The sequence below is a fragment of the Nelumbo lutea genome, chromosome 1, assembly GCF_056320005.1.
Source record: "Nelumbo lutea isolate HS-2025 chromosome 1, American lotus-T2T, whole genome shotgun sequence".
In the NCBI taxonomy this organism is placed as follows: Eukaryota; Viridiplantae; Streptophyta; class Magnoliopsida; order Proteales; family Nelumbonaceae; genus Nelumbo; species Nelumbo lutea.
In genome coordinates this window covers 31,142,118-31,165,906 of record NC_142684.1, presented here as the reverse complement: position 1 = coordinate 31,165,906, position 23,789 = coordinate 31,142,118, and the positions used below count along the sequence as shown (strand labels likewise).

Below are 23,789 nucleotides of genomic sequence, written 5' to 3'. Positions count from 1 at the left end.
GAAAATAAGGGCACTATGCTAACTTTGTTTTATACATTCAATCTATAGAAACTAGTTAAGGGGGATGGGTCACAATCTGGGTCAAAAAAGTAATAACTCACAGTCAGGAATATAATGACCCGTGATCAATATGGGTTTGGTGTAAAGGGGTAAACCATGACCTAATAATCGTCTTCTTCACTCGTTTGTCTAAACGGGTGTCATGAAACCCCCAATATATCTGAACATGTCTTCCCCATTTTTACAACATGCAAACAGCAATGAAATATCAACAGCAATTATTTATAAATATAAGAGATTTTTAAATTTACTTTCTAAGAGCAACTAAAAAGAAAGAAATGAGAGAATATTGTAACTGCATTAAATACAGACGTAAGGCTGTTGTTCCTCTGAAGCAATTCTTTCAAACGATTACCAACACTCGATGCTCAACAGAGATTCAATAGTGAAGAAAATAAAGAAAACATATCTCTTTTAACGATCACAATAAGAACTTGCGAAGATGCTATGTGACATGAACAACTTGCTTATATAGTATCGAGGACCAACGTTTTAAAAAATGATTCGGAAACGGAACCGTTATGGCCACCAGTTTCTAGGTCGACAGTCCGACCCTCTGGTTCGAATGGATGGACCATTCTAACAAACAAATTGAAAAGATAAAAAATAATTAAAAATAAAAAACAGTCAAAAACCGTTGAACGGGTCAATAAGTCAGCGGTTCTACTACCCGGATCAATGGATTGTTGACTTTTTCAACAATTTTTTCCAAAACCGGGTTTGGGCTAAACGAAACCGGTTGCCTAGATAGTTCTTGGGCCAAACGGTCCAACCATCCAAATCAACGGTGGTTCGAAAACCTTAGTGAGGACCTATGTGATACATGGAAAATCCTTAAAAACTTTGAAAAGGATATTCATGACCATAGATATAGTGATGAACTCATCACGATAAAGACTCGTGGCCTAATATAGCGATGAACCAAACGGGCACAATAAATATTTAAAATCTAATATAATAATAGATAAATTTGTCATTATAAACATTTATAGTGATGGATATATTCGTTGTTATATTTGTTGTTAATATCGAATAAAACCATCACTATATATATCTATAGTGACGGATATATCAGTTGATATATTTGTTATTTGCAATAAATAAAGCCATCATCACTATACATATCTATAGTGAATGCATGTTGTGAGTCACTATTATAGGAATCTATAGTGACAAATGTAGACGCCACTATTGCATAAATCTATAGTGACATTTAATCATCACTATGGCCGCGTTTGGAAATGGTGTGAATTAAGAATCAATGTAAATTCAATGTAAAACTCCACTCTAATTTAGCTTTATGTGCATTTGGATGAAATGGAGTTTTATATTGTGAATCAATGTAAAACTTCATCAATCATAAAGTTTTACATCAAGAATCAATGTAAATACTACATCAATTTTATCAATGTAAAACTTTACACTCTTTCACCCATTACGTTTTTCAAAAAGCAAGTCACTTTCACAGTTTAATATAAAACGTTATCTATGTAATTTTACATTGATGACGTTTTACACTGATTCCAAATGCAGCCTATAGATCTAAACTAGTAATGGATTTTTAAATTTGTCACTATAGGCTATATTGACACTACTTATTAGGGACTTGGGTGATTGAACAGAAAGAAGTTTGTTTTGTTGTGATTAGCAACTTCCCTATTCTCTTCTTCACTATTCAGAACTGAAGAAATGACTCGACCTCCATTCCTCCATTGAAAACTTCTTGAAGTTTTGAGACTTTTGACAAGCAACCAAGGTGATAGTTTTTCCTTTCTTTATCTTCTTCACTTTTCCGATTCTGGTGCATAGGTTTTCTTAGAGAACTGGAGCCTAGGCCATAACAACAGCCTGAATCACAATTCTTCTTCCTCTTTTGAGTTTCTAGTAGAAATAGAAGTTGAAAACAGAGTTTTGAGTTTACATTTGATACGGTTCCTTCTTCATTCTTTTTTTTTTTTTTTTTTTTTCTTTTCAGGTGAAAACTCAAAATAGAGTACCATTGTAACAAAGACTAAGTTGACTAACCAACAAGGCAAGAACCAGTCACAATTTGTGTATTCACGACCAATCAAACTTCAAAACACAAGATACTCCACTATTTTAAACTTTCCACGTCCAAAGCCACAAACTAGTATTATTTACACGGACGTAGTAAGTGTGGGCGTGCATTGCACATGGCAACTTAATGATAGTAATAATATTTTTCTAAAATTTTTAGTTGTGTATAAAAATTCTTATTTATCATATTTTTGTTTAATACAATAAATATATGACAGCAGAGATATGCCCAAATGATTTCTACAAAATTTATCCATTTTTGTATCTTTTTGTCTTTATCTTTCTTGCTTATTTTTATTATTTAATTCTATCAAGGGCTGCCACATTTGGAAATGTTGAATTGTTGACCCACCACGAAATAGGAAACAATTTCATTTTTGGACCAGTTCTAAATTTTGAAGTTCAATTCTAATAACAATAAAAACAAATTTATATATATATAGATATAATTTGGTTCCATTTTAAAAGTTTTAATATTTAACTAATGCATCAAGGATTGACCCATTTTAACTTGGTTGAATTATGATGTTAAACTTGGTTTTTATACTGTTAAAACTATTGGATATAGATCTAACGGCACAATTAATTTAAAGCAATAAAAAAAAAAAAAAAGAGAGAATTTGTTAGTGAAAAACTTTCTTAAATACAGAAGTAAATGAGAGAGAATGGGAGTTAATAACTTAAATATATGAGTTCGTGAGAAGGAATTGAAGAGCTAAAAAATAGCTCAAATTACATTTTCTGCTCATATAATTAGTCAGATCAAAAGATGGGAATTTTAATCAAGAATAATATTAGATGAAAGATGATGGAAACTAATACCTTAATTATAAAGGAATTAAATAAGGTTAAAAGCAGTTAGCCAAATTACATTTTCTACCCTAATAATTAGAGAACCAAATTCAAAAATAGGGGTCTTCTGGTTGAACAAAGTTTCATACTCCTATTCATACTTTTAATAGTATACTAGCAGAGCTGGGAGACTTAAATTGGTAGCTTATCTATCTATAGCTGATCAAAGTGTGTGGCATATTTTGTGGAAAAAAATATAAAATTATAAATAGATTTTTCAAAGAATACATGATAAATGTAACATTTGAATTGAGCCACCTTGGGATAAGTTCAGAGTTGGTAGTTAAAAGATTAGGTAATACAACTAAAGATGTCATGATGTTTAAATATAGTATGTCCATAATATTTTGGTTGGTTGCTGAAAGGCAAGAACCAAGATAGACTAACAAGGTTCCCATGCTGTAAGAGCTATCCAAGATGAATTAAGCCATCAAAAACAAAAGTTAAATTGATAGATTTTCTTGGTCTCAAAAAATAAGATATAGCTTAAACAATAATTTTCAAAAGTTAAGCACAAAAATAAATAGTGTCTCATAAAACGAATATTGAAATTCAAAACATATAAGCAATAAAAAAAATTCAAAACTTAGCTATAAATATAAAACTCAAAGGTTTATAAAAAGTGAAATGAAATCATATTTGAAACCAAAATGATTCAATATTTTTTTATTTTGCTTGTATGTTAACATATATTGCAAAAAGAAGACCAAAAAGTTAGGACCTTTTCCAATCTAGCCCTCCCACTGGAACCAACATTGGGTGAGCCTTTAACTAATGCTTGTATGTTCATGTATATTTTTTGGTACTAATATGTTCATGTATATTACAACTATACAAACATGCATGTCTGTTCTTCCCTTAGTAGACAACTGATATGATTTTGTTATGCCTATTCTTCGGATAATGTATATTGATGCAAGGGTCCAAAGAGCAAAGGGGAAACCAAAGAAAACATAATCTGAAGTGATTGAGAACAAAGGACCAGTAATTTGACAGGAAACATGGTTCTTGATAGAGCAAAATAGCGGGATAGGATTTGTGCAACCAACCCAAAATGAAGATTAAGGATTTAAGGCTGAATTGAGTTGAGGAAAAATTGGAAAATTAAACGGAAAAAAGTCCATTACCCAAAGTTGGTCCTAGCTATCTGAGGTCTTGGGACAGGTAAACTGGATACAGTTGTAACCTCTGGAATTTTTTGCATGAAGTGGCACAGAAACCTGCTTCTCAGACTTGGCAGCGCAAGATTTTACCATTACACCATGGTAATGAACACACTATGTGAAAAATAGTTACTTTTCCTGCAAATATCTGATACATGTACTAATTACAGAAAGATAAAAAATAAACACAACCAAATCTACAATAGATACACAAACAACTTAATATTTAGGAAAAATAAATACACTACCCATGTCAAAAACATATAGATATAAAAAATAAACACACTACCCATGTCAAAAACATATAGATACACAAACAACCAACTAAATATTTAGGAAATATGTTGTTTATCAAATCTACAATGTGATTTAAGAACCTCTGGGCTCTGACTCTAATACTGTGTTTGGCTTCTCTTATTTCTATCAAACCAAACACAGCCTTTTATAAAATTTGGGCTTGAAGTGTATCTGCAACACAAGACAATTAACGGGAACAGGTCTTCTAGTCAGGACATTTAATTAATTAGACTGAACAACCAAGGCATCTTTCACGTGGCAAGTTGATCTGGATCCCAAAATGGCCCCATAGTTTGCTCTTATGATCCACTATTAACAGGGATAATTTGATCCCAAAACCCATGACATGTGGCCAAAATAAACCACTTTTTTCAGGAAAATTAATATTAAAAAATGGAATTTAAAAGGTTCAATATTACTTATGAAGTATACTGTTTTTGAGAAGGTAAGATATATTTGAATTAATAGTATAACAAAATATCAAGGTCTGAGATGTAAATCAGTCCTCTAAATCTGATGTAAACTTGGGAAAAATTAGAGAGAAAAGAGAAAGAAAATAAGAGAACAGCAATGCAAGAGAAAGAAGATGGAGAAAAGAGAAGGAAGAAGAAGAAGAGTTCAAACATCTCTTCCCTCCTCTAATCCTTTTACTAAACTTCAATATGAACATAATTACAAGTATACCCTTAAGTGGGCGGCCAGCTAGGCAATAACATAAAGAGAACTAGCAAAAGAAATAATAGGCCCAAGAAAAGATACTAGGGCCCATTCACAGCCCAATCTCTTTACATTCCCCCTCAAGATGAGCATAGATGTCAATCATGCCCAGCTTGCTTATATAGTGTGTCAGCTTCCCTCTCGGAACTCCCTTGGTCAAAATATCAGCCAGTTGCTCTTCAGAGGTGATGAATGGCAAACAAGCTTCTCCTGAGGAAACTCTTTCCCGTATAAAATGTCAATCAACCTCAATGTGCTTAGTTATATCATGTTGAACAAGATTATGTGCAATACTGATAGCTGCTTGGTTGTCACGGTAGAGCATCATTGGCTTCTCATAGTCAACTCCCAATTCTTCTAAAAGGGAACGTAGCCACAATAACTCTAACACATCATGTGCCATAGCCCTATATTCGGCTTCAACAGAGGATCTGGCAACTACAGACTATTTCTTATTCCTTCATGAAACAATATTCCCTGCCACAAAGCACAATAACCTAAGGTGGATCTCCTATCATCAATACATCCTGCCCAATCAGCATCAATGTATGTTTCCAACTTCATGTGTCCATGTTTGGCAAATAGCATACCTTTCCCTGGAGTACCTTTCAAGTAATACAGAACTCTTTCTGCAGCAGCTAAATGACTATCTCTAGGAGAATGCATAAATTGACTAATAACACTCACTGCATAAAAAATGTCCAGCCGAGTCATGCAAAGGTATAACAACTTCCCAAGTAGTCTCTGAAACACTCCTTTATCAAATAAAAGTTCACCATCTATAGCAAAAAGCTTGTGATTGGGATCAATAAGAGTGGAGGCTGGTTTAACACCAAGTTTTCCAGTCTTAGCAAGGAGGTCAAGGACATATTTACACTGAGAAATGAAGATACCATCTTCAGATCTAGCAACTTCAATGCCCAAAAAATATAGGAGATCTCCTAAATCCTTGATCTCAAATTCAAAGTTAAGAAATCTTTTGAGTTTACTGACCTCTTGGGTATCATTACCTGTGACCACAATATCATCAACATAGACTATCAAAAAGGTCACCAGAGAGCCACTTCTTTTCAAGAACAATGTATGATCCGATTGAGCTTGTGTGTAACCAAATGAGACAAGAGCAGCCTTGAACCTCTCAAACCAAGCCTGAGGAGACTGTTTGAGAGTGTAAAGAGATTTCTGCAGTTTACACACCTTCCCCTGCATTTCCCTTCCATACACCCATGGAGGCAAACATATAGACCTCTTCATGTAGATCGCCATTCAAGAAGGCATTTTTAACATCAAACTGGTGGAGAAACCAATCAAAAGTAGCAACCATAAATAACAAAACCAGGACTGAGGTCATCTTAGCCACATGAGCAAATGTCTCAAGATAGTCAATACCATACATCTGAGTATAGCCTTTAGCAACCAACCTGGCCTTAAACCTCTCAACAAAGCCATCAAAATGATATGTAATGGCAAATACCCATTTACAACCCACTTTCCCTTCAGGCAAGTCAACAATATCCCAGGTATGGTTCTTATGCAAAGCATCCAGTTCAGCCATCATAGCATCCCTCCATTCAGGTTTAGATAAGACTTCTGGTACAAACTTGGGTATCACATGGGAAGAAACAAAAGCAAGAAAAGAGTAATAGGTAGGAGATAAAAGGTTATAAGTTAGGTGTTTGGAGATACAATAGGAAGATCAATGTTTGGGAAAGATGTAGATGGGTCAAAGGAAGGTTGACCTGTTACCTCAATAATGATGGGAGGAGCAATTGGCTCTTTTGTAGGAGTGGAAACAACTTGTCCATGTTTGAATATGTGCCTTTGGTACCACCTTTGAAGAATAGGATGAGGAGGAATTACAGGAGGATGAGGTGGAGGAGGAATAGGAATAATGGAGGTAGGCTCGATGGGAGAAGTAGATACCTCATGAGATGACTAAAAGGGAACAGGAAGAGGAACTGTTGGAGACTAGCAAAGGGTTCCTCAGATTTCTCCCCCTCAGAAGGAATACTAAAGGAAGGAGTAGACTCAACAAATGTGACATCACGAGATACAAAACAAGTGCCATTAACTAGATCAAAACAGCAATATCCCTTCTGTGGGGTTATATCCCAGAAAAACACATTTACGAACCTTAGGTTCAAATTTGTGCCTTTGATGGCTATGAACATGCACATAGCAAGTGCACCCAAAAACACAAAGAAGAAAAGAGAAGAGATCATCATTTAGAAAGAAAAAGCTAAAGGGGGTTTTGAAGCCAAGAACCTGGGAAGGCATATGGTTAATCAAAAAGGTAGCAGTAAGGACAACATCTCTCCAAAATTTTATAGGAACATGGGATGAAAAAATAAGGGATCTGGCAACTTGAACCACATGTCGGTTCTTCCTTTCCGCCACTCCATTTTGTTGTGGAGTGTAGGAACAAGAACTTTGATGAATAACCCAAAAGTTTCAAGATAGGCTAAGAGGGTTTTCTCAAAATACTCCTTAGCATTATCATAATGGAATATTTTGATCCGGGTGTTAAACTGGGTAAGAATGAATTCATGAATCTTTTGCACAATAGTTGGTACTTCATCCCTAGATTTCATGAGATAAATCCAAGTGTAACGCGAATAGTCATCAATAAAAAGGATAAAGTACCTATAACTCCCCATAGTAAGCAAATGATATGGCCCCTACACATCAGAGTGAACAATATGAAAAGGAGAAATAGATCATTTATTGCTTACTGAATAAGATTATCTACAATGCTTTGCCAGTTCACACGACTCACAATGAAGACTTGATAAAGGCACTCCCTTAAACATATCTGGAAATAAATGACTCAAAGCAGAAAAAAGACAAATGACCAAACTAAAAGTGACATAACATAACTTTATCAATACTCTAACAAGACCGACTCCAAGGCAACTCCATGAGGTGGTCCAAGAGCACAATCAGGTGTGTCCAGCAAGTATATTCCGTTCGCCTCATGGCCACTCCCAATCATCCTCTGAGACTGTAGGTCCTGAAAAACACAATGAGTGGGAAAGAAGGTTATGCTACAATTCATGGATTTAGTCATGCTACTAACAGATAAAAGATTCTTAATAAGTTTAGGGACATGAAGGACAGAGAATAAATAAAGGGTGCCAAAGGTTTTTATATCCCCTTTGCCAAAAATGGGAGCAAGGGACCCATCAACAAGGTATAGTTTCTCTTTACCAAAGATAAGGTGGTATGAACAGAAAAGGTTAGACAAGCTGGTCATATGGTCTGATGCACCAGAATCAATGATCCAAGGGATTTTATGATTACCTGAAACTGAAGCATGGTTTGTAGAAGCACAAATACCTGAGTGAGCAAATGCTGATGACGATGTGTTGCCTGAAGAGTGAGATGTAGAAACAGTAGCATCCAAGTGACTTAACAGCCTACCATACTTTTCAAAATCCGCCTTCATTGATGCCAATTGTTCAATGGTGTACTTCTCTTCACTCTCCTTCCTCCTTCCAATATTATGGCGACATTAGCTGTCTTCAGCTTTCCTGTCTGATTACCCTTCTTAAAATCATTGTTATTCTTAAACCGGTCAAAAAGAAGATCAAGGTGAAGCTTCCAGCAAGTGTCCTTCGTATGCCTCGATTTCTTGCAATATTCACATACCTGCTCCTTCTCAGTTGGACCCTTCGGCTTTATTCCCGCATGTGCAAAGTGTTCCATAGGTAGACTTTGTAACTGAACTTGCCGCCTACTCTCCTCACTGCTCACCATAGCATATGCCTGGGCAAGAGTAACGTCATCTTTGGCCAGAATATTCTGCCTAATGATGCCAAACTCAGGGTTGAGTCCAGTAAGAAATTCAAACACCTTGTTTCTTTCCACCAACTTCCTAAACATTTCTGAATCATTCTTAGTCTCCCATCCAACTATCTTCATAACATCAATTTCCCGCCATAAGGATTTCAGTATAGAATAGTAGATTGCCACGCTCTTCTCCCCTTGTCATAGGTTCTTCACATCACTTTTCAGCTTGTAGACTCTAGCCACATTCAACTTCTGTGAATAAGTTTCAGTAACACTGTCCCAGATCTCCTTGGCAAAGGACATCCAGAGATAGTGTTGACTTATATGAGGTTGCATATAGTTGACTAACCATCTTATGATAGTATAGTTCTCCTGCATCCATTTCTCATATTCAAGGTCTGTCTCTTCGGGTTTCACTTTACTGCCTATGAGGTACCCTAATTTTCCTCTACTACAGACATAAATCCTTAAAGGTTGTGCCCAAGCAAAATAATTTGTCCCATCTAGCTTGATTGTGGTCACACCATTCAAAACGGAATCCACCGAGCCAAGCTTGGAAATCGGCATTTGCTTGAACTCACTTCCATATTGCTCCATTAATCAAACGAAAATCAAAAAACCAGAAATTCGGTCCTTATAAACTTACTTGAAGTCAAACCAGTACCCAAATGCTTGAAAACTAGGGTTTCACTTTGTCTGGTTGTTGGGGAGAAAGAGAGAAGATGCAGCCGCTCCTACCAGAGCTTCCCAATCTCTTCCAAACCTGAACCACCCTCTTTTAGAAGTCAAAAGACACCTCCCAAGCATAGAGCGTCACACCCAAAGCTTCACTTTTACTTGTAACTTCAAAAATCTCTAATCAGCTAGGGTTTTGGGTAGATACAGTACAGCACCACTTCTTAGCAATATCCAGCCAGATTTACACTCTCCAAATCCTCTACCAACTAGGCCAAAGATTCTCTGAACTATAGAGAACCTATCTCACCATACTCTCTTAACCAAAGGGTGTATGGGAAAAAGAGAAAGAAGAAAAGAAGGAAGAAAGAAACCTGCTCTGATACCAAGATGTAAATCAGTCCTCTAAATCTGATGTAAACTTGCGAAAAAATAGAGAGAAAAGAGGAAGAAAAGAAGAAAACAGCAGTGCAAGAGAAGGAAGATGGAGAAAAGAGGAGGAAGAAGAAGAAGAGTTCGAAAATCTCTTCCCTCCCTTCTCTAATCCTTTTACTGAACTTCAATCTGAACATAATTACAAGTATACCCTTAAGTGGGCAGCCAGCTAGGCAGTAACATAAAGAGAAATAGCAAAAGAAATAGCAGGCCCATTAGCTAACAAATAAATAAAACATACTACAAGAAAAGATAATAGGGCCCATTCAGCCCAGTCTCTTTATAGTCTGTACAATGAGATTCTGATTAGGCTTGAAAATTTGCAGAGGTGACTATCCCTAGGGTTCTCTATTTGATTGACAGTTTGGATTGCTGATGGCATCCCTTCACAAGGCAAGTGTAACAGGTTATGCACAAAGTTTCCTACTTGACCCATTTAAGAACCTTTTTTCCATTTAAAATAGTTGATTACAAATTATTTTAATTGGTTATTGTTGCTTGAATTAGTTTATGCTTCATCATCTAATTTGCATTCTTTTCCAACATTTATTCAATTATTTTTATAAACAAAAATTACATAATATTACAAAAAATAAAAATACCAAAAAAACTAAAACTCAAAAGTTGAAGTACACTTGTGGAGTCCCAAATCCATTTTTTATTTTACGAAAAAAAAATCCTACTTTTCAGAATCACGGAGACACCCTTATCCATGTTGTGAAGAAAGTAGAGGTTCATTTATCAAAAACCGAAAAAAAATGAGGTACCAACAAGTCAAATCTAGACAAGGTATATGAATACCCACACCCAGAAGCTATATTAGATATGCCAATTCAAGTTATGGTGAATTGGATACTGGACCTGATACACCAAAAAATCAGTACTAACAGATCATACCAAATTAATTGCACAAATACAATTAAAAGTTAGAGGAAAATGTTGATTTACTAATCTATAAATTTCAAGATACACATATCACACGTTAGCAGGTATCCACCTAGGACCAATGTTTGCAAACCCAGACCCTACTGACTGGGGCCACCTGTGTTGGATATCCAGGCAATCAGGTACCCATTGACACCGAAAGAAGAAAGACATAATTATTCCATACAGGCATACAGATAACATATCCATCAAGGGACCCAAAACTGGAACATATACAATGACTGAGAAAAGATTGGTATCCTCTACATGAGAAAGAAATGGCACAGAACTCAGAAACCACCAATTAGGAGATGCACTGGTGAAGCATTAAAAATCAGTGGCACCAGAAATAATGATCCTTTACATCCAAATTTGAATTTCTCATGTCCCAACCTTTTCACCTCTCTTTCAAAGTTAGCATTGATATCTTTCACCAAGTATTCTCAAATATCAATGATAAATCATAAAAAGTACTTTAAAAAAAATGCATTCAAACTAGTAAACAGGGGAGCATGCTCAGTAAAAATATGAGATAAAGGTTGTACAACAATAGTCAAGACTGAACTTGTTTACAAAGGTGTTGTCATAAGGAACCAAGTATATGCATATTTACCATAGTACCAGATTAACTTGCCTCAAATGAACCGTTTTTTTAAGCAAGCGAGACTTGGAAGATAAGCTACCTGGCCGGAATTGCTAAGCATAGATTCAATGTAAGGATAAAGATCCTCCGATATCAAAGCAGGATAAAGCCTTACATATATACTTCTTTCCAACAACCTGAAGGAAGATAAGAATATCACTAAGAGCCATGTATGAGTGACTCAACATATGGTATGCCCATGTGTGTATCTTGTTATCTGAGATAAAGGTAAAAGTAATCATTATAAAAGGATAATGCTTATAAAGCAAGAGCATAGATGAGAGGGGAAATCACAGTATACATGAAATTATTATTCTAGATGCCTTTGAGGCTTGAAGCACAAAGTTTGACTTGGTTATAATGTTTATTATACTTAAATAAAATAAAAGAATAAAGGTGTGTTCTGATGTAATTCAGGAAGAAGAAAGAAGAGTCAACTATGCATCGAAGAGAAGAAGAGGGAAGTGAGAGAAGAGAGAAGAAAAGAGAAAAGGGGTTCGGTTAGATTAGTTCTGCCGCCCCACTAATATATATATATATATATATATATACAAAGGTAGGAGTTACTCTAGCACCCCTACTTAAAATAAAAGACAAAAACAAAGAATAAACAAGGCCCAACCGGCCCAACTGTAATATAAGGAAATAAATAATAAAATTGTTAAAAGACTGGTTAAAGAGTGTTTTTTCTTATGTTTTTTATTTCTATTAATGTTGCAGGGATATTATTGTAATTCCCCTTGTCTTTATGTTATGTCCAGTCGCCCTAATATAAATATTAAAAAGTTGGCGCTGCCAGCAACTTTTGATGCTCTCAAATCTCTCTCCTTTCTTCTCTCTTTCTCTCCTCTATCTTTTCTTCACTTCAGTTCTGGACAATATGGTATCAGAGCAGGACTGTTAGATCTGAAAGAAGAGATCAAGCAAACCTTTTTCTGTCTGAAGTACTCTCTCTCCCTTTCTCTTTTTCTTTTTTTCCTGGTCGTGTGCCAGAACAGAACCTGCAATAGGTTCAGTCTGTCAATGTGAGGCGAGCAATCCCTCCTCTTTCCTTTTTTGTGGATCGGCTAATCCCTGTAACAAAACTGCAGGTTGGTGATGACCTTTATATGATGCAACAGCAGCCTTCTGGTGAACTTGTAGGTCAGGGGATGACCTATATATGCTGCAACAGAAGCCACACTTGATTTGTAGGTCAAAAGAGGACCTGTACATACTGCTACAACAGCCGTACAAGATTTATGGTAGGCTAGTGATGACCTGTAAGTCCGGTAACAGCAGCTGGTTTTGGTGAAGAACTGAGTTCTAAAAGAAGGGAAAGGAGTGCAGTGGTGTCATAACTGACAGCAGCTTTGTGACGTGGTGACTGAAGTACTATAGTTGACCTAGAAGGTGGCTGCCTGGTTCTTTTATTATTCCTGGTGCAGTTCTTTTTCCCCCAAAATTAACACCATGTGAAAGGGAAATAAGTTCGATTATTCAACCTCTTCTAGTGTGATCTAAACTAGCTATCATGAATAGTGACATGTTGGGACCCTCATGGAAAGACAAAATGGACTCAGGAATTGAGTAAGAAACAAGGTTCAGACCTGCATAAGAGGCTAAGCCAGCAAGATCCAAGAAAATTCATTGTAGCAACCATGGCTACTCAGGAAACCCAGCCTGCTACTACTACAGTTCAGACATATACACTTGGTTCTGACCCTAGGGAGGATATCATTAATTCATTCCGTGATCATTGAGAGCTTTATGGTAGGGCAATTCGCCAAATGGATGCCCCCCTCCATCAACTTCATATGCGTCTACATCAGGTAATTCTGCCATAGCTCTCTATGTGTCGTCTCATTCCTCTTACTCTCCTTAGATAATTGATTCTGGAGTGTCAAAACATATGACCGGTAAGTCCACCTACTTTCAAACCTATCATCTTCTCTCTAGAAGAGACAAAGTCAGGCTGGCTGATGGTTCATTCTCTACCATAGCTGGTCAAGGGACTGTTTCTCTTCCCTTTGGTCCTACACTCTCTGATGTTTTACATGTTCCTCAATTCCCTATTAATTTGTTTTCTATTAGTAGTATAACCAATTCTTTAAATTGTTCAGTAACCTTCTTCCCTTCTCATTGTGTAATCCAGGATTTGGACTCAGGGAAGGTGATTGGTAGAGGGCGTATGATGATGGTGTCTACTTGCTGGAGAATAAGGCTGGCCTTGCAGTCAGTCTAAGAGTCAATCTAGTAAGAGTCAAGCCTATTTATGGCACAATCGTCTTGGCCATTTATCCTTTGATTCCTTAAAGATTGTGTTTCCAAAGCTGTTTAAGTCAGTGTCAGTGTCAGAGTTGATATGTCAAACTTGTCAATTGAGTAAACATTGTAGAACTCATTTTTCTTCGAAGAATACTAAATCTGAATTTACTTTCCATATTGTTCACTCTGATGTTTGGGGCCCAGTCACTCTACCATCTGAAAGTGGCTACAAGTATTCCATTACCTTTATTGATGATTATTCCCGGTATACATGGGTATACCCCATGAGAACTAGGGATAAAGTACCAAAAATTATCCAAGACTTCCGAAGAATGATTTTCACCCAATTTTAAACCAAAATCCAGATCTTCCAATCTGATAATGCCAAAGAATACTTCCATAATGACCTTACGGAGTTCTTTCCTTCACATGGATCTCTCCACCGTAGCTCTTGTGCTCGAACACCACAACAAAATGGTGTTGCTGAAAGAAAGAACAGCCATCTTCTTGAAGTAGCTCAGGCACTATTGATTCATATGAACGTCCCCAAACGCTTTTGGCTTGAACCTATCCTTTGTGCTGCCTATCTTATTAACCGTATGCCTTCTCGGTGGTTAGAGTACAAAGCCCCGCATCAGCTTCTGTTTCCCAAGGCTCCTCTTTTGTCTATTCCTCTCTGTGTTTTTGGTTGTCACTGCTTCATTCAAAACCTGTCACCCACTCGTGGGAAATTAGATCCTCGTGCTATTCCTTGCATATTCTTGGGATACCCTTCAAACCAGAAGGGGTATCAGTGCTTTGATCCCGTTTCTCGGAAATATCATATTTCCATGGATGTCACCTTTTTTGAGAGTGAACCTTTCTCTCCTGTTTCTCCTCAGGGGAGTGAAGGCATGAGGACAAACAGGTTCAAAACCCTCCTCTACCTCAGATTCAGCTCCCTCCTCTACCTAATCCTCCTCCCTTCCATGTTTTCTGTCGTCGTCATAAAGGCCAACCAAGTTCAAGAGCTATGGAGCATCAAGAAGTTGTACCACCAATGCCATCACATTCTCCAGGGACAGATCCTACACATTCAGGTACCTTAGTTCCCATTGATATTTCTGACCCGATTGCTATTGATACCTCAAGTGCTGACGATCTTAACCCTCCTATTGCTCTTCGGAAGGGTGTTAGATCTTGCACCACCAAGCACCTCATTTCCCACTTTGTTTCCTATGAAAACATTTCACCTTCCTTTCGGGCATTCCTCTCTTCCATGGACAGTGTACCTACTCCTAAGAATGCGACAGAAGCTCTCTCAATGCCTGAATGGATAGATGCAATGAAGGAAGAGATTAATGCATTACATAAAAATGGTACATGGGAATTGGTGGATCTTCATGAGGGAAAAGAACCAGTTGGATGTAAATGGGTATTTACAATGAAACATAGGGCTGATGGCACAGTGGAAAGGTATAAAGCTCGTCTAGTGGCAAAAGGGTCCATTCAAGTGTAAGGGGTGGATTATGTAGAAACTTTTACACCAGTTGCTAAGATGAACTCCATTAGGGTTCTCTTCTCTTTAACTGCTAATTTCGATTGGGACCTTCACCAATTGGACATCAAGAATGCATTTCTAAATGGTGATCTAGAAGAAGTGTACATGGTACAACCTCCTGGTTTCCAGGCTCAAGGTAATGAACAAAAGGTTTGTAGATTAAAAAAGTCTTTATATGGCCTAAAACAGTCACCAAGAGCCTGTCAGTAGATTACAAGTAGTTGTGCAACAAAACGGCTACAAGCAATGCCATTCTGACCATACATTGTTTGTCAAAAGAGAGGAAGGAAAAATTGCAGCCCTAATAGTGTATGTTGATGACTCGGCCAGACATTGCTTATTATGTGGGTGTTCTTAGTGAATTCATGCATGCCCCTAAGACCTCCCATCTTGAAGCAGCCGAAAGAATTCTCAGATACCTTAAGAAATTCCCAGGTGTAGGTTTGTTATTCCAGAAGCATGGACATCTGAAGGTTGAAGTATATACTAATGCAGATTGGGCAGGATCACTGGATGATAGGAAGTCTACCAATGGCTATTGTACCTTTGTGAGAGGAAACCTGGTGACTTGGAGAAGCAAAAAGAAAAATGTGGTAACTAGATCTAGTGTTGAAGCTGAATATAGAGCAATGTCTCATGGAGTGGCTGAAATAATGTGGTTAAAAAATCTATTGAGTGAATTGGGATTTACAGTTGATGGACCTATGACTTTATATTGCGACAAGGCAGCCATAAATATTATTGCAAACCCAATACTACACGATAGAACCAAACACATTGAAGTAGACAAGCATTTTATCAGAGAGAAGGTTGTCAAAGGGGAAGTGTGTACTCCCTATGTCAGGTCCAAAGATCAACTTGCAGACATCTTCACAAAAGGGCTACATCATTTGTGGCACAATGATTTATGTGACAAGTTGGGCATGATAACTTGAGGGGGAGTGTTAAAAGACTGGTTAAAGAGTGTTTTTTCTTATGTTTTTTATTTCTATTAGCGTCGCAAGGGTATTATTGTAATTCCCCTTGTCTTTATGTTATGAACAGTCGCCCTAATATAAATATTAAAAAGCTGGCACCGTCAACAACTTTTGATGCTCTTAAATCTCTCTCCTATCTTCTCTCTTTCTCTCCTCTATCTTTTCTTCACTTCAGTTCTGGACAAGAAAAATAAAGTGTGAGGCTGAAACCACACCTAATGAGCTACTCACACTCCCCCTCAAGTTGGGAGAAGATATTTGTCATTCCCAACTTATGTAAATCTGTCTCCAACTTGATTTTTGTGACTACTTTAGTAAAGAGACCAGCTAACTGCATGTCTGAGGCAATATAAGGAAGGCACACTTCTTGAGATGCAACTCGCTCTCGGATAAAATGTTTGTCCACCTCAATATGCTTGGTCCTACCATGCTATATTGGGTTGTGGGCAATATTAATTGCAGCTTGATTATCGAAATATAACATCAGAGGCTTCTCATAATCAATTTCCAACTCATTAAGCAAAGATTTCAGCCATAACACTTCTACAACACCATTGGCCATGGACTTTTATTCAGCTTCAGCACTGGAGCGAGCAACAACATTTTGTTTCTTGCTTCTCTAGGAAACAAGATTTCCCCCCACAAATGCACAATACCCGAACATGGACCTTCTGCCATCAACACATCCAGCCCAATCAGCATCTGTATATACTTCTATTTTCATGTGACCACTATTCTTGAAGAGTACGCCTCTCCCTCGGCATCTTTTCAAGTAAGCAAGTATGCTTTCCACTGCAAGAAGGTAAGTGGTCCTAGCAAAATGCATGTATTGACTAACAACACTGACAGCATATGAAATATCAAGTCATGTTAGGCAAAGATAAAAAATTTTCCCAACCAACCTTTGATACATAGCTCTGTCCTCAAGTTCTCCACCTTCTGCACTTATTTTATTATTCAGCTCAATGGGTGTGTCAACAGGCTTCACTCCTAACTTTCCTATTTCTTCCACAACATGCATCCAAAGCAGTGGCTTTCCCTAGATCCCAATGGAAGTTTCTTGTGCCAGATTTCTCTGAAATGAACTGCCTCCACAGCTTTCCAAACTGTTTATTTAATCTCCAAGCCATTTTCCAAATAAGGCAGTATTTATTATTTTTAGTCGCCATAATCCCAATCTTCCTTGATTTTTTGGTTCATGTGCCTTGTTAATTTACCCAATCATTGTGTTCATCCTTCCATCTATTCCATAACAAGTCCCTTGTTAACTTTTCTGCTTTCTTGCAAGTTGTGACACTAGATGGTAAGTTGCTAATGTGAACATAGACAAGAAATATGTGGGGAGGGATGCGAGGATACTTGTAATGAGAGCAATCTTGCACATGTTCCCCACCAACATATTAGCTAAGGTCCCCATCTCTGCCATTTCTCCTACCGACATTATTTCTGTCTTGTTCATGTTGACATGCCAACATGAAACTACCTTGAACCATCTTAGAATGCTACAGAGATGGACATATGATCTACATCAGCCTTGAAGAAGAATAATGTGTTATCCACAGATAGCAATGGGATCAGTTCTAATTCCTCCGCTGCCTATAAACCTTCAATAAATATCTCTTGAGTTTCCTGCATCATCACCATCCTGCTTAGAGCCTCTGACATATACAAAGAGGAATAGGGATAATGGATACTCCTTCCTAACTCCCCTGGAGCTTGGAGAGTTACCATGATTTGCCCCATTTGTAATCACTGAAAAGATAGGGGTGGTGATCCAAAGTTCATCATTACAAGGATGAGATCTAGAAATTTATAAATCCATATGATCATATCATCATCATTATCTAAGCCTTGTCCCAACCATATGGGGTTGGCTACATGAATTCATATGATCAATATGCCTTCTCCATATCAGCCTTGCAAATATCTTTTTTTTATCAATAACAACAGATTTCATTAAATAGTAGTAAACTTACAAAGAAGAGGAGCTAAGGGATCTGAACTCCCTAGAAGTTGGGAAAGCAACCAAACTGATAAAAACAACAATTACAACTGAGCCCAGAACCCAGAAACACTATTAACCCCTTGCCTAGCTAATCCATCAGCAAAAGAGTTTGCACTTCTTTTTACCCTAGTACACTGAACTTCCATATTCTTGATCAGCCATTTGAACTTCCTCTTTTCATTACTGTAGCTCCACATCTTAGAAGTGTCTTCTTTTAGCCAGTCCACTATGATCACAGAATCTCCCTCTATAATCAATTTGTTGACATTTAGGTCGTTAGCCCTTTGTACCCCTTCTAAAGCTGCCAACACCTCAGCCCTCAAAGAGTCTCCCACTCCAATTGGGCCAGAGAACATAGCTATTACATTACCTTTCTCATCTCTTAATACCCCCCAATACCTGAAGCCCCTGGATTCCCCATGATATCAGCCTTGCAAATATCTCCAACTCCTTAATCTAAAGTCAATTATTTTACTGGAAACCAACATCCCATCAAGGTATCTAAAGTCCGGGGGCGGAGCACCCGGACCTAACCGCTAGACTCAACAAAAAAAGGAAAAAGCATCAAATTTTCAAAAGCCGCACCAAGCAGGGCCGTGCCTAGGACTTGGGTGAGGCGCCTACCCTAGAATGCGCCTCACCTATGTGCCTAGGCACGCCTTTTAAATCACTGCATAAAATTACCCTTGATCTCCTTTTTTAATCCCCAAATTGACCTCATTCACACCTACCCAGACTTTTATACCCTAAACCCATCAAAATCTCAACCACCTCCCCTATCCTCCACTTATAAATGGATGAAAAACCAACAAGAATTAAGATGCCAAATGGAGAAGCCATGTAGAAAGGTTGTTCCTTCCTAGGCTCACATGCCCCATCATCTGTCCCCACAAACCCCTTTTTCATCCTAGAACAAAAAGAGAAAGTCGCCATGCACCCAGTCTTAAGCTCATCGGTCTTCTCTCTTTCTAATAAACATCCCCATGACTTTGCAGCTGTAGTATTCCATTCAATCAAAAAAGCAAGTTCTTACAAGCACAAATAACATAAAAAATCTACTATCTTCTTCGTCCTCAAACTTCTACTGCTTTAACTCCTCTTTTTCTTTGACTAGTAAGGATTGCTTCCACTAAATAGTAGGGCATGCAACCAATCCTTCATCTCTCACTGCTTTGTAGGATTTGAATCCAGTGAAGGTGGTAGAGGGGGAACCTGAAGCCACCTGTCTACTGGGTGTCAAATTGACAATGAAACAAGAAATTGATGATGATGAGAAACTGACACACTTTAATTAGCATGAGCTAGTTCCCGGTTCGTTTACTTCTGTTTTTTAAGCCTTTTTAGTCCAGTTACTTTGTCAAGAAGTAAGGGTTTCATCTGTAGGTGGCAGGGCTTGCTCATGGGAATCAACTTAAGGCATATCAAAAGAGAACCAAAGCCGCTCCTATGCTCATTTGGCATAATTATGAAGATGTGGGGCAGACATTAGAGCTGGGTTAGCAATGCATCGACTTGGGAAGACTCTAGAGTCTTCAATCTACCTTAAGATGCTCTTTGTGTGGTTAAGCTTGCTGCTGGACAGGACTAATTTGGTTTTCTTACATTTCTGGATAGTAAGGGTATTTTTACAATTTTGCATGTTTAGTGGTTATGTTTGGGAATAGGTCTTAGTCTAGTCATTTCCTTTTGTTTGGCTTTACGTTTGTAATTGTTTGGGGCAGGTTTAGTCTAATCTAGCTGTAGTTGTTCAAGACTGCTATCAGTCTTGAGCACTAATAAATTTCAGGTTTGGAGAGGAGAGAAAGTATAGAGGGAAGAGGAGAAAAGAGTAGTGAGAGAGCAGTAGAACACAAACTTTGGAAGGACAGAATCTCAATCATTCTGCCGCTGCCACTTCTATTTAATATTTATAGATTATGCTAGTTACATGAAAGGACACATCTGCCCTAGGTATTTACATAACACATAATAATGTAAAACTGAAAAATAAGTAACAACTAGAATAACAGCAGCTAACCCTAGGAAGACTAGATACATTCTACCCTACGGACAGAGTGGGACCACAGATGTGGGGCCCACATCAGTGTTCTCTACACTCCCCCTCAAGTTAGGAGTAAATGTTTATCATTCCCAACTTGGATAGATCCGCCTCTAGCTTCTTTCTTGATACGGCTTTAGTGAGGATATCTGCTGGTTGCATACTGGATGTGATGTAAGGGAGGCAAACTTCTTGAGATGAGACCCTCTCTCGCACAAAATGTCAGTCAACATCAATGTGTTTGGTTCTGTCATGCTGCATTGGATTATGTGCTATGTTAATAGCTGCTTGTTTATCACAATACAGCATCAGGGGCTTCTCATACTCAATGCCCAACTCCTCAAGTAGAGATCTTAGCCATAGGATTTCAGCCACTCCGTTAGCCATGGACCTGTATTCTTCTTCAGCACTAGACCGGGAGACAACACTTTGTTTCTTACTTCTCCAGGAGACAAGGTTACCTCCCACAAGGGCATAATATCCTAAGGTAGACCTTCTGTCATCAACACTCCCAGCCCAATCGGCATCCGTATAGACCTCCACCTTCATGTGGTTATTGTTCTTGAACAGTATACCCCTACCCGGGCATCTCTTCAAGTAGGCTAAAATTCTTTCTGCTGCAAGAAGATGTGTGGTTCTAGGAGAATGCATGTACTAGCTGACAACACTAACAGCATAAGTAATATCTGGCCGAGTGAGGCAGAGATATAGGAGCTTTCCTACCAATTGTTGGAACATAACCTTGTCTTCAAGAAGCTCCCCACTCTCAGCACTAATCCTGTGGTTCTGTTCAATGGGTGTATCTGCAGGCTTGACACCTAACTTTTCAGTTTCTACCAACAGGTCTAGGACATATTTCCTTTGAGAGATAAAGATCCCCTGTTTGGATCTAGCAACCTCAATACCCAAAAAATACCGGAGTACACCAAGGTCTTTCACCTCAAATTCTTGATGAAGGAGTTGTTTAAAGGACTCGATCTCATGGCTATCATTCCCTGTCACCACAATATCATCAACATATATTGCCAGTAGTGTCAAGGAGGACTCTACCCTCTTGATGAATAGATTATGATCTGACTGGGCCTGTACGTAACCAAACTTCACAAGGGCTAGTCTGAATCTATCGAACCAAGCCCTAGGTGACTACTTCAAACCATGCAAAGCCTTGTTGAGCCGACAGACCTTCTTACCTGTTTCTGCATCATAGAATCCAGGAGGCAAACGCATGTAAACCTCTTCCTGCAGGTCTCCATTCAAAAAAGCATTTTTCACGTCCATTTGGTATAAAGGCCAAGTGTGACTTGCTGCAAGGGATAATAGGACCCGAATGGTAGTCATCTTGGCTACTGGGGCAAAGGTCTCCAAGTAATCTATGCCATAAGTCTGTGTGAACCCTTTTGCAACTAACCGAGCCTTATACCTCTCAATGGATCCATCTGCATTATGCTTCACCATAAATACCCATCTACATCCAACTGGTTTCTTTCCTTTGGGCAGATCAACTACCTCCCAGGTGTTATTTTTCAATAGGGCATCCATCTCAACCTGCAATGCATCTTTCCATTCCGGGACAGATAGGGCTTCTTGCACTGTTCTTGGAGTAGGGACATTGGAAATGGAACTAAGGTAGGACCTGTAGGTAGGAGATAGGCAATCATAGGATAAAAACTGGGAGATACAGTGGGTTGTAGATGTGGTACAATGTCATTTCCCTTTACGGACGGCAATCGGAAGGTCAATGTTACTTTTTATCTTCTAAGAGAAGATAAATGTTATTCCAGTTTCAGTGAATTCTAGTGAATAATGTTATTCTAGTTTCTGTTACAAATCACTGGAATTCATTCAAATTCACATGGGTTTCTGACTATAAAATAATTTTCCTGTATCACAGGAATTGCCCATTTGAACATATATGGAGTTGCTTACATGAATCCTATTTGGCCATTTAATTTATTAAACTAAAGCTTGAAACCGAATCTTGGAAAAATGCTTGTTTTGCTCCTCCGAAATTGTAGATATAATTTAAAAGCCAATTCATCGCAATGTACATTACAATTTTTGTACTGGTACAACTGTCTTTTTCATGGATTTAGTAAACAATGGCAAACTCATGGTATCGCTTCAACTGGCCATTGCAGCTTTCCCTCAACTCCTGATCCCTCTGACCGCCCTCACCATTGCAGCTCTCATCACCCAATGGAATAGGTAAAGGAACTACCCCACTCTCACTGCTCTCTCCCTGAAGACAAGGACTCAAACCCCCACTCTCATTGCTCTCCCCCTGAGGAGAAACCCGAGGATAATAGGGTGTCTCCTCAAAGAAAGTGACATCCATGGAGACAAACTTCCTCCCTGAGACAGGATCATAGCAGCAATAACCCTTTTGAGTTTGTGCATAACCAAGGAAGATGCATTTGGAGGCCTTGGGTTCGAACTTGGAGTGATGGGGTCCGAGAAGCTGAACAAAGCAGGTACAACCGAATGTTTTAAGGGGAATAGAAAACAACTCCTCACTTGGGTATAAAGGGAAAAAGGAGATATCATATCAAGGACCCGGGAAGGGACCCGATTAATAAGATATACCATCGTGAGGATAGCATCACCCTAGAAGCGAATAGGAACATTGGAAGTAAACATGAGACTTCTAGCCACTTCCAAGATGTGCCAATTCTTCCTTTCTGCAACTCCATTCTGCTGAGGTGTATGAGGGCAAGAGCTCTAATGGATAACCCCATGGTTGAGAAGGTAAGATGTCAATGATTTAGCAAAGTATTCATTTGTGTTATCAGATCTGAGAACTTTGATCTTGGCATCAAATTGGGTTAGGATCATTTGGTGAAAGTTTTGGGTCAGGGCAGGTACCTCATCTCGTGAATGCATGAGATAAACCCAAGAAAAACGGGTATGGTCATCAACAAATAACAAGAAATATCTGTACCCACCCATGGAAGGAATGTGATAAGGCCCCCAAACATCAGTATGCACAATATCAAAAAAAATATTACTCCTTTTATTGCTTAATAAATAAGGCTTTCTACAATGCTTAGCAAACTCACAACTTTCACACTGCAACTGAGACAACTCAATGACTCAAATAAAGCTGGAAACAGACTCTTTAGAAATCGAAAAGACAAATGACCTAATCGGTTATGCCAAAGCATAACCGGACTCACACTCTGAGAAACAAAAGACATCTTCTCTACTGACTCTTCCTGACAGAACCTCTCCCCCGAGCAGATAGATCCCATTCATCTCACGGCCAGTCCCAATCACCTTCTTCGTCTCCAAGTCCTGAAAAACACATCGATCAGGGAAGAAGGTTACTGAGCAGTTCATATGCTTGGTAATACTACTGACTGAAATAAGATT

The 23,789-nt window shown here is 38.3% G+C and overlaps 1 protein-coding gene across 8 annotated transcripts in view; it reads right to left on the bottom strand.

The window, feature by feature from the left end:
* The window catches only part of LOC148874154 (PPR repeat protein), a 63,820-nt gene that overhangs the window by 4,291 nt on the left and 35,740 nt on the right, over window positions 1–23,789 (bottom strand). For 3 of the 8 annotated variants that reach the window (XM_088978362.1, XM_088977901.1, XM_088978278.1), the window contains one exon: window positions 11,275–11,830. The gene's annotated coding sequence lies outside the window, so the exon portion shown is untranslated. Of the gene's footprint in view, window positions 1–1,353; window positions 4,282–11,274; window positions 11,831–23,789 lie in introns of those variants that run through there. The other 5 variants (XM_088978447.1, XM_088977967.1, XM_088978128.1 and 2 more) reach the window with 4 other exon arrangements.